General features: G+C 36.5%; 3 non-coding genes across 3 annotated transcripts; all 3 read left to right on the forward strand.

Annotated features, from left to right (window-relative positions):
• The first annotated feature begins 215 nt into the window (after nucleotides 1-215).
• On the forward strand, nucleotides 216-289 carry Trnan-guu. The gene has a single exon. It is a non-coding gene; the product is annotated as a tRNA-Asn (tRNA).
• Nucleotides 290-8080: 7791 nt separating this feature from the next.
• Nucleotides 8081-8154, forward strand: Trnan-guu. Its single transcript has one exon. It is a non-coding gene; the product is annotated as a tRNA-Asn (tRNA).
• Nucleotides 8155-14383: 6229 nt separating this feature from the next.
• Nucleotides 14384-14457, forward strand: Trnan-guu. The gene has a single exon. It is a non-coding gene; the product is annotated as a tRNA-Asn (tRNA).
• The last annotated feature ends 2340 nt before the right edge of the window (nucleotides 14458-16797 follow it).

Raw genomic sequence — 16797 nt, forward strand, 5'->3', positions numbered from 1 at the left:
AATTGGTGTGAAGTTGCAATAGATTTGTTCGTAGCTAAGCATCGAGGTCATCTTATCGTTAGGCTGCTAGGCCCATCGTCTTTACTTATTTGGTCAGCGGGATCTGTGCTGTTCCCAGGATGTATCGACACGTTTTAAAACATGACGAGTTTTGCATTTGTCTTTTCTTTGTTTTTCTAGGATATTTTGATTGTTTAGACTGTTGTTCACCAACAGCCTCCGTGGCGCAATTGGCTAGCGCGTTCGGCTGTTAACCGAAAGGTTGGTGGTTCGAGCCCACTCGGGGGCGTTTTTTTTTTTACCGATTTCTTCCATCGTTGTACGAACAGAGATCGTTGACGACACACACTATTTTTAAAACTCAACGGACCTAATTAACAAAATCAAACTAGCATTAAACTAAAATCATTTGACATAACAACATCCTTCAATTCCAGTAAAAAAATGTTGAGCATGATAGAAAAGACACTTGCAGCAAAGCAAATGCACAATTCACAAACATAATACAAACTTTGACACAGCAAAATTACTTTAAAGCAATGGACAAACATACATACCAAAAGACTAATCTTTAAAAGGTAATCGAACTTCAGTCATACGCGCAGAAATATTTTTACAAAATTTTAAAGAGAACTACATCCCCGAAATTATGACGTAACATATCACGCACATATACTTAGACGACATACTCACAGTAGTCATCAACAACAACATAATGTCAGACCTGAACTCGTTACAAGAACATACTGTGAAGACCACCTGTCACCACTGCTTCAACAATGGTCTCGACTTCCTCGCTGCAACCAATGAGCTTGCAGCAGCTTCGTAAGTAAGATCTCAACATGCCTATTTCAGGCTCGTCGACGAGGTCTTAACTATCATTAATGAAGCAAGCCGTCAGCAAGAGCTACATCAAGAAGATCACTCGAAGCATCAACTCTTGCACTCTCGACAGCTGCCTGCTGCACGAGTCCCTTCGCTCGCTACCGATCAACCACATCCGGTTCATCGACATAAGATCACGGAGTTAGGCCATCAGCTTGCACAATTCGTGAAAAATGAAAACAAATAACAGTATGAACTTCCTAGACTTAACAATCACAAAGACGAAAAACTACGATTGGACATATGCAAAACACGGACAGCAACTTACATCATGCAAGCCGACTCAAACCACCCACACGGACATAAAATATCAGCACTGAAATATATGACAGACAGGGTGATGTATGTACAGGTTTAAAAAAAAATTATGGAATTTTTTGACTGAGCATGAGATGGAAGAACTTTTTTAGCCACTCAACATATTGGCATCGAACCGATCCGATCGCATATTTTCGCATGCATTTATTTTATAATCCATCTCAAATGGTAAACCTCGTTCTGCTCACAATAAACGACGCCGCGACTCTGGATTAACGGTGCAGCGGATTAGATTTCGTTCCGGTTGCGGGATCCGAAACCGTTTGAGGTGTGGTAGGGAGCGGGCGGAACTGCGTTCCTTTTGAGGAGGAGTGAAAGGGATAAAGTAAAGTGAGTTAAAGGCTGTTCCCTCGGAGAGAAGGGTTTCCTCCCCCAATAAACTAAATTACTCCCTATTTAACAACCGAAAAACCTTCGATCCAATATGGCCTGCTATTTACGATCAGGCGGAGGCATCGATTTTGCCAAGCGACATGAAAATTTTCTAGAAAGGCCAGTAGTTTAAGATTAAACCTTACCCGTTTTATAAACATTCCTACTGTGGGTGATGGTTTATAATTATAACGAAGTGTAAACTGCCTGCATAAATTACCGTAAAAAACGTAATTCGATATTTTGTTTTAAAAATTGGGTCGATCAAACTAATGTTGGTTATGTGTAGAACACTGTCAGTAATTATTGCATCGTGGCTTTCGTGGCTTTTGGATCAAAAATTACTGCAATGCCGTTTATACTACCTTAATTAATTCAAACATATTTTATTGTCAATGTGCTTAAATTGGAATCCTTAAACCTCATCCGGGTTTGCTGTGGCAAGAGCATCCTTCCCTACCCTTTCTTCCCTATCCTGCGATCTTACCTAACTGACCGGTTCTTTCAAGCCAGCCAGCGAACATCCGTTTCTGGGTACTGTCTAATCACTGGCTAGCTTCAGATTGGTAATGCCTAAGCTTGCTAGCGGCTCCTTATTGTAGGATCTTGCTTGCGGCTTTTCCTCTCCTAGTTTCAAGAAGACCTACTACCTATATCCATGAACCTACATACACCCTCACAGAACCATAAACGTGTTCTGCCGTCTCCTCTTGCAGTATCTGCACAGTGTTTTCTTCTGTCTGTACTCCTATCCGGTGCTTGCGCCTTTATAGGCTGCAGCGGCCTGTCAGGAGTCCAACAAGAATCCTCGTTCTGCTGCGGTTAACCTCCAATATTTCCGTTGTAAGTCTTGCGGATGGCCCTTCTATGAATCTCTTCGCGTGCCTCATGCCTGTGTGGTTTCTCGACGTGGTTTTGGAATCATTTAGGATAAATTTTTTGATGTGTCCTTTTTGATGTGAGGTGCTAGGCCACAATAGAGTTCTTACCCTAGATAATTAATAATGTTTCAGTTTTTGGCCAACACTCTTTCCCCAATGCCCAGGGACCCTAGTTAACCACGTCCGGTATCTTGAGATGTACATCGACAAAAGACTAACTTGGGATCTACATACAAGACATTTTATGCTTATATATGCACACATTTGTTCAGAGCCGAGCATATGACTTCTGGCAAGCCGCGAGAATCAGCCACTTCGGTGTTTTGGTGGTCCTGAGTCAGACCTTGGTCTTATCTGAACTAACGAGTTAGGCTAAAGGGGTTATCGACAACAAGACCATTTCTGCCCTAATCAAATGCAGAATTCGATATTCCTCCTTCACCCTTCACCAATATAAACATCTACACAATACCTAGCCTATTCGATAGAGTACTTGAAATTCCGCCATCGAAGTTACACACATATTCGCGCATACAAATACATTCTCATGAAATAGTTAAATCAACTATTACTAAAATTAATATATGTACAATAATAAGATTGCCTGCAATAAAAAACTTATACAGAACTACCCCAGTTTCGTCCATAAATCGGAATAAAACCAAAGATTCACTGACGTATTTTAGCATAGTTCTCATATCGACGGCATTCTTACTCTCTTTTGATAAGGAGCCAAGGAATGACAACCTTCAATTAAGGGCAAGCAGGGGATCGAAATACTTTCTTCCATGCTTTAGCACAATTCTCCTATCGGGCATTCCTACAAGCTCTCTATATGGAACCAATGAATAACGCGTTGGAGTACGTGATATTCTTCCATCACCCTTCACACGATTTTGTACCTAACCTATTTGACATTACACATTCGCGCTAAAAAGTTAAATCTTCTTACACACAAAGGGAAATCCAAAAAGAGCTATATATCGAGTACTAGTACAATAAAACAACCGTTTCCTCCAAAAGTCGGAACATGGGACCCAAATACTTTCTTACGTACAAATGTACAATTCTCAAATCAGGAAGCATTCCGACTAGCTCCTAATATAGAACCAAAGAATGACACTCTTTAATTAAATATGACACGCGAGCTTTGGCTTTATGGCCAATTATGGGGGTAGGGTTAAGATGACCTCTCTCTCTCTCTCTCTCTCTCTCTCTCTCTCTCTCTCTCTNTATATTGTTTTAAAATAAATACCTGCCTGTCTCTTAAGCATTAAATTACAGGGATACAAGGAAGAGCAGATCACTGTTTATGTGGGAATACAGAAACGAGTACGTTTATTCGAAACAAAAATATGCTGACAAGTGTGGACGATAAAAATGTACAGAGTGGCTATTAATTGACCAAACGTCAACAAGAGATTTAGGAAATGTAAGGAAATTCAAAGGTGGCGATCAAGATTTCGTTTAGTGAACCTGAAAAGTCTGTAGGATAGTCGGATAACGTAACTTGTTTAAATTGTAAATAAACGAATATTTGATATTATTTCTCATTTTCGTCATTTGATGGTTTTTCGTCATCGCAAAGGGAAAACTGCTTAGACTGGAAAATTTTGCGATGTGAAGGGTGATGACAGTTTAGGAGAAAGTAACGTGATTTAAACTCTCGGTCCAGTTTCGGAAATTTCTATGTGAAGACGGAAAGCTCTCTGGTCGTCCTTCAAGATCATGACCAAATTCAAGCTTTTCTCACAAATAACCAACACTCAACGATACAAGGGAGAGACGTCGTAACTTAGCACATACAAGCGTTTCAATGCATCTGAGAACTGTTGAATATGTTGGTCGAAAAAATCCTTCTAAAATCGGATAACGAAGCAGATATTAAAACATTAGAATGTAAAATATCACATCAAAACTAGTTAGAGAATTCATCCAATATCCACAGATAAAGTGTGTGTCGACGACCTTCCCTTCTACCTCTCGCGTAGAAATATAACAGAGGTTGTGGGGTAATCCAGTCGACGAAAGACTGTAAGCGCTGAAGAAGCCAGATTCACATTCTCTTCGTCAAAAACTTTTGTAGATTAGATAAGGTGTGTACCCCCTCTACTCTGCCACAGTGGCGCACCGGTGTGATTCATACAGAAGGTACGTTTCCTTAGCATGACATTTGAAAAATGTATATGACAGTCACACATCGAAACCGCCGAAGTCCGATGCAGGAATACTACGTCTGATCAAATATATTGGTCACTTCAAGGGTATGGAGAGGTAGAAGCATTTTTTCTCTAGATTCGAACCCGGGACCTTTACCTTACCGTGATGAGAGCCGCGTCAACGACTAAACCGTTGCGGCCACCAACGCCCCAAGGAGACGCTATTAAAAGGATTGGAAATACTGCTATGCTCGAGACTGTTTATGTATGGCGTTATTCCTTACGCCGGAAAAGCTTGATAGGCTCTATTATCACGGCCTTCAAGTGGTCTCAGGCGCGTTCAGAACTAGTCCCTTCACCAGCCTTTGCTGTGAGCTGGGAGTCTGCCACCCGAACTTCGGAGAGAACAACCCTCTGTTATGAGCCGGGTTCTTGGCTAAGATGGGCAAACATGGATCGAACGCGACCCCTTGGAATACGATATCTCTTCCCGTTCCATGGCGATGCAGTTATTCATCACGCGACGATTTTTGCGTAACTTGTACTCTATTGACTTCTGAGTAGCATGCGGACACCATATTTCGCATCCATATATCCAGATCGGACGGATTAGCGTTTTACAGGCAACAACAAAGTAAGGTGCAGACATTTGAATATTAAGTGTAGTTGGCACGCCCGGTTGCGTAACTCTAAGCCGGTTTTAGAGGTATTTTCCACGTCAATCTTGAGTCAAGAGATAACCCTAAATATTTGACGAGTCTTTTGCTAACCGTAGCTTGAGAACCGACTAAAGTTAAAGGTGAGTTCTCGTAGTTCCGTCGGTAAGTGAAGACAACTACAGACGATTTTCTGGCATTAATCTTGATTCTCCATTTCCTCGTCCATTGGCCTGAAGCGTCCATAGATGATTGGGCTTTGTCTAATGCTTCTTCCCCTGAAGCTCCACTTGCAAGAACTAACCTGGTTAGTGTTATGGGTGAGATCACATAGCTCCGTCGGTAAATGAGGACGACTATAAACGATCTGGCATTCATCTTGATTCTCCATTTCCACATTCAAAGATGTCCATAGATTAGCATTGGCTGATGCTTCTTCCTCTGCGACTCTATTTAGAAGACTACAGTTGAGTACGTTTTTGTTCATTCAGTCTCGTCATCTATATTTTGTACCATGATAAACTCAAAACCAGGCATTAAATCAACTTACCAAACACAGATATTTACATTTAACTTATTGAATTGAATTATAAACCAAGCAAGAAAAGTTTATTTATTTTATTTTTATTTGGCGTAATTGAATGAGTCAACATTCTAATTAAGTTGCAACTTAGACACAGCCAGTAAAATGTATGTTGACAACCTACAGCCCCAAATAATAGACACCCAAATAATCTAATTTACCTAAGTAAACCAGCTCGAAATTGATTAGACTCCTTTCTGTGGAAATGGACAGGATTAATATTTATTATGTTCTGGTAGCGTTAGAGGTTTCATTCGATCCTTGGATTTCTTCAGCTCGGATTTACCCGATCTCGATTCCAGAGTCGGACCGGGGCCATAAAATATATATAATATTGCGGGTCTCGGCCCCCGATGTCAGAGTTCCTATTCGTTTTTCCCCTTTTTTAAAAGCTCTTTGTTGACGTTTAGCGCCCTCTCCTTTGGCCGGTCCTCGCTAATTCTTATTTATAATTTGGGACCGAGTCGGTTGTCAATTTTCACATTAGCTCCAGCCGAAAACGGCCCTCGAGACGTGAAACGCCACCCGTTTTTATTTACAACCTGTGCGGAATTTTAAGCAATGGCCGTTAAAGGAATCCCTTCGACGAATCGTTGCAGGACTATTATCCGCGATTTGTTTTCACCTGATTTAAAAATAATCTATTCCACCTTAAGAAAAACACTGGAAATTGTATTACACTAACTTTTATCTTGAAAATGTGAAAAATCACAAAATTCTCACTCACTAGAACGACAAATTAAAAAAAAAAATGACCCCTAAATATTAAAAAAATAGCTAATTTACGACATTCACACTGTATATAGGATGATTCACTACACGTACGACAAAGTTTGTCAGGCGCTTTTAAACCTCAAATGTAACGAAAAAGTTCGTATGAACCATCTAACCTACTCATAGGTTGCGCTCCTTGATCTGTTCACTTATGGGGAAATCCAAAAACACAAACTTTTTGTCCTGGGAAAAATTTATTTTCCTACTTTAACTTAATAAAGAAAGCAAAAAAAACAAACAAAAGAAAAACGAAACAAAACACATAAAAAACAGACAATACACATAGCGAAAGTCAAAGCAGAAATATTGGACAAAATATCTACACTAAATTCAAAAAAAGAAAAAAGAACAACAATACAGAAATAGTAAAATCCAACTTTAACCTAACAAAATCACAAAGCACAAAAAAAGGAAAATTCAACGTAAAAATCAAATAAAACATAAAAAAGAGACAATACACATAGGGAACAGCCAAAGCAGAGATATTGGAAAAAATATCTACACTAAATTCAAAAAAAGAAAAAAGAACAACAATACAGAAATAGTAAAATCCAACTTTAACCTAACATAAGCACAAAGCACAAAAAAAGGAAAATTCAACGTAAAAATCAAATAAAACCTAAAAAAAGAGATAATACATATAGGGAACAGCCAAAGCAGAAAGGTTGGACAATATATCTACACTAAACTAAAAAAAAAAAGAAAAAAAGAACAACAATACAGAAGTAGTAAAATCCAACTTTAATCTAATAAAAGCACAAAGCACAAACAAAAGAAAAATTCATCGTAAAAATGAAATAAAACGTAAAAAAACAGACAATACACAGAGTGAATAACCAAAGAATCTTTATGCTGAATTTGTCTTTGTTTTGCATTTTCTAAATTAAACTTGGGCTTTACAAGTTCTGTACTTTTTTTGTCTGAGTTTAGAGTGGATATTTTACCGAATTTTTCTGCTTTGGCTTTTAGCTATGTTTATCGTATCTTTTTATGTCTTGTTCCGTTTTTCTTTAATTTTTTCTGTTTTGTTTATTAAGTTCAAATAGGGAAATAAATTTTGCCCAAGACAAAAAATTGAATTACTAGATTAGCGCCCCCCTTTTCCAATTTAGAATAAAATTAATGCATTTTGGTTCGATGTAATTAAATAAAAGGGTATTCCGTAGAAGGTTTATTAAATGAAAAAATTGTGAAATTTGCCATTCTTTACCGTGATTTGGTCCAACGTTGTTACAAATTTAGTCTTTTTACAAATTCTAAATTTGATAGTTTTTGAAAGGTTTAGTGTTTGTTTTTCATCAAAAATTAATTTCAAAATTTTCGAGGGAGTGTCTTCTTAGAGGAACTTTAACGCTGTTTTCAATGCTTTTTTGCATTTCCCCAGATGAAGAGCTGCGACTAAATTTATGGCGAAAACAGTTGTCTACCTGTTTAGACTATCGTTCACCAACAGCCTCCGTGGCGCAATTGGCTAGCGCGTTCGGCTGTTAACCGAAAGGTTGGTGGTTCGAGCCCACCCGGGGGCGGTTAACTTTTACCGATTTCTTCCTTTGTTGGACGAACAAAAATGTGTTTTTTTAGTTTTCAGATATTTAAGCTATGGAATAACAGTTGTACCTTTTGGTGGTAATTTTACATTTCTAGATACAAAACTTAAACCACTAAAAATATCACGCTATTATTAACTCCATTAACTTAAATTTACGTGTTAAAAAAATTAAAATTCTATGTGGCCTTCTTTCTCACACTGATATTATATTTATACATGACAATTCTTTGCCAAGGTTCTTGGTTCGAATCCTTCCTACAGCTCTTGGTTTTTAGTTGATAATAACATGAAGAAAGTATTGTAAAGTGGTTTGACTTCTCGTCCGAGACCCCCGACGGGTAAAAGCTAGACATTAAGCACTCCTCTGTGACAGAATTTTTACTTTTAAATTTTGATATAAATGAAATACGATGAACAGAAATTACAGCCTTCCGTCAACTGTCACTAACTGAATATAGCGGATTTGGCGCGCCATGATCATCATCGTCCGCCAGAAATCATTTGATACTTCAAAGGTCCAATGCTCAGACAATCAACAATTTAACACAAAGTTTACCAAATAGAGTTAAAATCGGTCCGTAAGTCATTGCTATTTGCGATATGGATTTTCATGTAATCAAGGCAACTTCGAAGCATATTAGTATAAATTCAACTTATTTTTCCATATCCCCAATGTAATTACATTACATACAATAATACCCCAATACAATGTCATCTATTCCAATATTGGTAAGGTTATTTCCACTTTTTACCTTTTTTGCTAGGATATGAAAAGATTCAACTTTCAAAATAATTCAACTAAGCTTAACTGAAGGTGGTTCGTGGTTCGAGGTTAACTTCTACCGATTTCTTCCTCTGTTGGATGAAAGAGAATTTGTTTTTTATTTTTAGATATTTAAGCTATGGAACTACAGTTGTACCTTTTGCGGTTATTTTATTATTTCTTGATAGATTATGGCTTCGAATCCCGGCATACCCCACGGCTTTTTATGTTAATAATTATTTTATTTTACGATCCAGCTATTTTAACAATATTAGTAAATTAACATTTAAAAAAATGCATTCCATTTTTTGTAACCTCATGGCGTATTAAGTCCAGAGACAAACATTTTGATGGTAAGCTAACTTTTCAAGCCTGAATATATAGAAAATTGGCAAGTTTACCACTTGCTGTTTACTGATGGTTCGGAACCGGAGAAAGAGTCTGGTTGTGCTATTTATGATCCCCAAAATGAATATGAATGCGTAATGTACCTAAATTACCAAATGGAAAAAACGGAGGCTGATATTTACTCTGCAGAACTGTATCTTACATTAAAGTTTGGTTCGAACAAAACAGACAATTTTCTGGTAAGATCTGGCAATCGGACCTATCTTTTTTATGTAATCATGGCAATTTCTAACCATATTAGTATAAATTCTGTTATTTTTTCCATATCCCCAAAGGTCTTTTATTCCTGTCAGTTCCACGCTTTATGGTTTTTGCCAAGGTATCAAAAGTTCCAACTTGAGAAACAGTATTTTTACCATTTTTATTTTAATATCTTAGATTTTCATACACTTTCGTTTGATTTGTGGACTTGCCAAGTGAGAAGTTTTTCGTTTCGTTCTTGCACACTTTTTTATAATATATTTTTCAATAATTTTGCAAATTCCACGTTAACCTTTAAGGTTTGACATTCGGATGAACAAATTATATCGATTATAAATCAGCATAGGTAGGTGTAGAAAACTTTTTTCATATTGACATTTAACCGGGGAAGAAATTTATTTTCTTAGCTTTACTAACTATGTGCATATATATANCCATGGACAATATGAACTTTTTTGTTCATTTTAGGGTGAAGAATCTACTGGAGAAGTTTGTAGCACGAGTAGCAATTCACCCTGTATACAGTAAAATACTCCCACGTCTTCTAAAAACCGGAACAGGAGACCCAGAAAACGACTTCTGCGCTCGAGAACCTTTCTTAAATCCGGCGGCATGCCTACACAATTTCTGTGTGGAGCCAAGGTATGTCCCGCCTCTATTGTGTAGGACATATCGAGAACTGTGCCTATTAATCTACATATAAGATTTACTTTATATTTACATAAATCTTAAGTTATTTTATGTTGTTTTTTGTTTTAATTTAAATTGAACAATTTTTTCTCTCTACCAAGTACTTCTTGATCATTTCGTTCACTAATTCACTTGTTAAAAGATTATTATATAATTATGTATATTTTTTTTTTGTGCGATTTTAGCCTTGATATCTGAAGGCTAATCAATAATTTTCTCAAAAGAGTAAGCAATTGGCCGATCAACATAATGTAAAATGATCTCTCTCTCACTCTCTCACTCTCTCACTCTCTCTCTCTCTCTCTCTCTCACACACTCTCTTTCTCTCTCTCTTTCTCTCTCCCTCTCCCTCTCTCTATCTCCCCCCCTAGAAACAAATTTTGAGTAATTGTATAAATAAATTCACTAATTTCGTGGTTCGCTTGACCAATTAATACATTACAATTAATTAAGGTTTTTAGTTGAGATGAAAAAATTCGAATCCCGCTCGTGCCATTAGCTTTTTTTCATCTCAACAAAAAACGTTAATTAATTGTAATGTATAAATAATAGGATAATCAATCAATGCCTTTTTCTCCCGCTCACTCGCTCGCTTCCATTCTCTCACTCTCTCTCTCTCCCCATCTCTACACCTTTTTTCCCTGTCTTGATTGCTTACTTACTCTTAATCTCTCTCACTCAATCACTAACTATGAATTTCTTTATTTCTCTTTAACTGGTCCTTCTCTTCTCGCCCTCTTTCTCTCTCCCGTTCTTTCACTCTCTCTCTTTCAGTCTCTTTTTCTCTCCCTTTCTCCTACTTTACTCCGGCCTATTCTTTTTTAATCATTCATCATTCATTTACTATCGTTTTTTTATTTCTTTTAACTGATTCTTCTCTCTCTCACTCTCTCTCTCTTTCTTTCTCTTTCTCACTCTCTTTTTCTCTCTGTTTGTCCTACTTTACTCTGATATATTCTCTCTTAATCATTCATCATTCATTTACTATCATTTTTCATGTCTTTTTAACTGGCTTTTAGCTCTTTCTTTCCCTTTCTCACTCTATCTCTCTCTCTCTCTCTCTCTCTCTCTCTCTCTCTCTCCTACGCTCCCTCTTCTTTTCTCTCTCTCTCTCTCTCTCTTTTGACTGCTTATTTATTGTTATTCTTTGCCTTTAAAAAGAAAACAGTTTCCTTTTACATTTTAATCATTTTACATGGTCTCTCCGGCCGAGAGACTACTGGAATATGACGTACTGCTTCATTTGGCCAAAATTCGTGATTCTTTTAACAAAGAGAACCACGTCAGCTTCCAAGTATATTGTATTATCTTATAGCATCACGTCGTATGCTATAATATTGTTTATTTTTGTATCCGTTTTCACATTTTGTTTTAATTTAGTGATGGAAAGGTTTTTTTCCTCCCCCCTTCGCCCCCGCACGACTCGATTTACTCTTTCTCTCTAACGTGCCCCCATGGTGATTTATGGTAGTGGGGTTGAATCCTCGGCAGTAAAACTGATATATGTGAAATTTGAGGGTATCCCGTGAGCTGTAAATAAAACTATAACGCACCCTATGTTATACGTTTTAATGGTAAAACAAAGAAGTATCTCGACCGACGTTACTTTCTTACTTGAGGCTCACTTTAAAATACTTTTTACAAAAAACATATATTTTTTTTTTAAACCACCGCAGGTTTCTAGGCAACGGGCGAGGCGCTGCCCATTTTCCCTCGGATGTGGGAAACTGAGCACGTCCTCCTCGTTATTTCGGACTACGTCACAATCGAGAGTTTCCACCACGAGTTTTTGCACCACGATTCCCAATCAAAATAAATTTTTCTCCGAGGCAATTTTTTTCCTCCTCTTTCCAGAGGGTTAAAGATTTACCCCGTTCCCTTCTGACGGGGCAGCGAAGAGATGAGGCCCGGTTCCCATATATTTCTTTTCCGTTGATAAAAAGGCAAATATTTATTTAATACCTCCATTAACAGCTAAAGTTATACACTCAATCCAGTTGTCAATTTTATTATGTATAGTAATTAAAGTAGTTGGCAAAAATAATATAAGTATCTATCACTGTTTAGCATATGTATTTATTTATCAGACCGTTGATTTATTTAAACGGTGTACTAAGCGTATGCTTAGACATAGGCAGATATCTTGATTAAAAAGATATTAGGTGATGAAGAATAGAGTGAATGAGAATGAAAGAGATATTAAGAATGAGGGAAGAGATAGTAAGCGTTAGTGAATTAGAAAGAAAGACTGAAGAAAGAAAAAAAGAGCTTAGATTAGAGTGAGAAAGAAAGAGAGAGGGGGACAGAGAGTGAGTGAGAGAGAAAGAGAAAGAGAGAAGAGTCAGTTAAAGGGACATAAAGTAATTCATACTTAGTGTTGAGTGGGAGAGAAAAAGAATGAGAGAGAGAGAGAGAGAGAGAGAGAGAGAGAGAGAGAGAGAGAGAGAGAGGGACTAGTTAAAGGGAGAGAGAAAATCTAGATAAAAAGAAGGAGGAGAACATAAGAGTAATTGCTAGAGTAAGAGAGAAAGAGAGAGTAAGAAATATATATAGAGAGAGAAAGAGTAAGAAATAGAGAGAGAGAGAGAGAGGAGCCAGTTAAAGAGAAAGAAAGAAATTAATAGTTAGTAATTGTGTGAGAGAGAATCAGAGTAAGTGCGCAAGAGAGAGAGAGAGATTGAGAGAGAGAGAGAGAGAGAGAGAGAGAGTGAGTGAGTGAGAGAGCGAGGTAAAACCGCACGAAATATTAAAAACTTATTTTTGAAAAATATAATAAAACATGGTAATGTTTTCTCATTTTAAAAATAATATTATGGAATTTCCATAAGGATTGAAAAATATAGTATATAAAAGAACAAAACGAAGAAATTCTCACTTGCCAACTCCACAAATCAAACGAAGGTGTATAAAAATCGAATATATTAAAATAAAAATTGTAAAAATACCGTGGGTTGGATCTTTTGATACCTTGGCAAAAACGATAATGTGTGGAAATGACATGACCAATATTATAAAAAAGAACATTTGGGGGTATGGAAAAATATATTGGATTTATACTAATTTGCTTAGAAATTGCCTTGATTGCATTAAAATCCATTTCGCATTCTTCATTTCGTCACAATTACCAAATAGGCTGTAATCTCTCTAGCTTAGTTTTTGGATCTATCAGGAGCACATCAAATTGACGCCCAAAGGTGCAATCATGCCCAATAACTCAAATATCTATTTTAAAAAACTCCGTTCGTCTGATGAAGGAAGAAATCGGTAAAAAAACAACCGCCCCGTGTTATAAAAAGGAAATGAAAAATTATTTTAAAAACAATTAAATCTTTGCTCGTGCTTGAATACATATAAAATGGTCAAATAATGTTGGTGTAGGCCGGTTTTCTTCATGTTCGAATTAATTCAATTGCATTAGATTTGTTCGCAAATTGTTAACTAATTTATTAAATAACGATCATTGATTAATTGGGAGCTAATTGAATTGCAATAGAAGTCATCCTATTTTCGCTGTGCTGTTAGGCCCATCGTCTTTCATTATCTGGTCATCTCCGGCATCTGTGCTCTTCCGTGAATGTTTTGGCACATTTTAAATGACATTTGTCTTTTCTTCGTTTTTCTAGTTTATTTTGATAGTGATTCGCTATGTATATTGTCTCTTTTTGTGTGTTTTGTTTCATTTTTCAATCTTTTTTTGCTTTGTTTATTAAGTTCGTGTAGGAAAATAAATTTTGCTCAGAAAAAACTTGAATTAATAGATTAGCGCTCCTTTTTTCATACCAATATCACTTTTTTCCCATTTAACCAAAAATTAATGCATTTTGGTTCGATGTAATTAAAGAAAAGGGTATTCCGTAGAAGGTTTATTAAATGAAAAAATTGTGAAATTTGCCATTCTTTACCGTGATTTGGTCCAACGTTGTTACAAATTTAGTCTTTTTACAAATTCTAAATTTGATAGTTTTTGAAAGGTTTAGTGTTTGTTTTTCATCAAAAATTAATTTCAAAATTTTCGAGGGAGTGTCTTCTTAGAGGAACTTTAACGCTGTTTTCAATGCTTTTTTGCATTTCCCCAGATGAAGAGCTGCGACTAAATTTATGGCGAAAACAGTTGTCTACCTGTTTAGACTACCGTTCACCAACAGCCTCCGTGGCGCAATTGGCTAGCGCGTTCGGCTGTTAACCGAAAGGTTGGTGGTTCGAGCCCACCCGGGGGCGGTTAACTTTTACCAATTTCTTCCTTTGTTGGACGAACAAAAATGTGTTTTTTTAGTTTTCAGATATTTAAGCTATGGAATAACAGTTGTACCTTTTGGTGGTAATTTTACATTTCTAGATACAAAACTTAAACCACTAAAAATATCACGCTATTATTAACTCCATTAACTTAAATTTATACGATAAAAAAATTTAAAAGTTGAAACAGGATTGTATGCAGCTTTATTTCTCACACGGATAGTATATTTATAAAAGACACATATGCCAAGGTTCTTGGTTCGAATCCTTCCTACAGCTCTTGGTTTTTAGTTGATAATAACATGAAGAAAGTATTGTAAAGTGGTTTGACTTCTCGTCCGAGACCCCCGACGGGTAAAAGCTAGACATTAAGCACTCCTCTGTGACAGAATTTTTACTTTTAAATTTTGATATAAATGAAATACGATGAACAGAAATTACAGCCTTCCGTCAACTGTCACTAACTGAATATAGCGGATTTGGCGCGCCATGATCATCATCGTCCGCCAGAAATCATTTGATACTTCAAAGGTCCAATGCTCAGACAATCAACAATTTAACACAAAGTTTACCAAATAGAGTTAAAATCGGTCCGTAAGTCATTGCTATTTGCGATATGGATTTTCATGTAATCAAGGCAACTTCGAAGCATATTAGTATAAATTCAACTTATTTTTCCAAATCCCAAAGTTCTTTTATTCCAATATTGGTCATGTTATTTCAATTCTTTACCTTTTTTCTACGATGTCAAAAGATCCAACGTAAGCTTAACCGAAAGATGGTTGGTGGTTCGAGGAAAACATTTACCGATTTCTTCCTTTGTTGGGTGAAAGAGAATTTTTTTTTTTTATATTAGGCTATGGAACCTTGTACCTTTTGCGGTTATTTTATTATTTCTTAAAATATACAAAACTTAAGCCACTATTCAGTTTAGATGGAAATATTTCTATATTTCACTGTTTATTCATTAACGTAAATTTTGTGGTAAAAAATTATCCCATATCAAAGGCATTATGGGTGGTTCGAACATAAAGGACAATTTTCTTGTAATATCTGGCAGTCAGATCTCTTTCACAAAACTAAACAAAGGTAATTTCAAGGAACCTGATAAATATGTAACTTTTGAGATCCTAACCAACATTCACCTCCTTAAGAAGAGTAAAAAAGAAAGTAAAATAACACGGGTTAAAGCTCACTGGTATTGCCCATAATGAAAAAGTGGATGTTTAGCCAAACAAGCCTCATCCACACGTAAGAATTCAAACTTTCTTCTTAATTAAACAGAATTAAGTATGGTAATTTAATATATGTATGTTAAAAGGAATCAAATCCATAAATGGGAATCAATATACTTATAGTCAAAAAGAGCGTTTTTCAAAAAACTACAGCTAGCAGTGGAAATTAGGTGGTTTAAAAATCAACAAGTCAGCGAAGACTTATATAAGACAACATGTAGACTTAGATCAAACCATGCCGTCTGCAAACAATACTTAAGAAAGATAAGCAGGTCAGAGAGTGATATCTGTGATTGTCGTTTAGGCAATGGAACATTTTATAATGGATTTGTTCAAAATTCTACAAACAAAGAAAACAATTTTTCAATAAAGCAAGCAGCTATCTCGAACTTCTATTTGACTATAGCGTGTTGTCCTCAATAAATATAAATATTTATAAGTTAATTTATTTTTTTGAACAAAAATAAACATAATCCCTAGTTCAATTAATTAAGGTTTTAAGCTGAGATAAAAAAGTCAGTGTCACGAGCGGGATTCGAACCTACGACCTTCGGCTTGATACGCCGCTACTCTACCACTTGATCTATCGTGACTTCGATTCCCTCGGGCATTAACTTCCCATCTCAACCCCACCTTTTGAATTTTCCCTCCTTTTTGCCATTTTTCAAATGTCGTGTAATCGGATTGGATTCTCGGCGACAAATGAAATGGCCACGTAGAGCTTTAGTGAAGTATACTTCAATTTAATTCACTATTTTTAGTGGTCCACTTGACCAATTAATAACATTCAATTAATTGGGGTTTTAAGTTGAGATAAAAACGTCAGTGTTACGAGGGGATCGAAGTCACAATAGCTCAAGTGGCAGAGTAGCGGCGTATCAAGCCGAAGGTCGTGGGTTCGAATCCCGCTCGTGACACTGACTTTTTTATCTCAACTTAAAACCTTAATTAATTGAATGTTATTAATTGGTCAAGCGGACCACTAAAAATAGTGAATATAATGCCTAGTGTGTAATTTGCAACTAACATCGGGCAACCATGGATGCGTCGATATGGACATAGAGCTCATGCAAAAAAAGTTCAGAGA

Source organism: Cimex lectularius, unplaced genomic scaffold, assembly GCF_000648675.2.
Source record: "Cimex lectularius strain Harlan isolate CLEC.00 unplaced genomic scaffold, Clec_2.1 scaffold27, whole genome shotgun sequence".
In the NCBI taxonomy this organism is placed as follows: Eukaryota; Metazoa; Arthropoda; class Insecta; order Hemiptera; family Cimicidae; genus Cimex; species Cimex lectularius.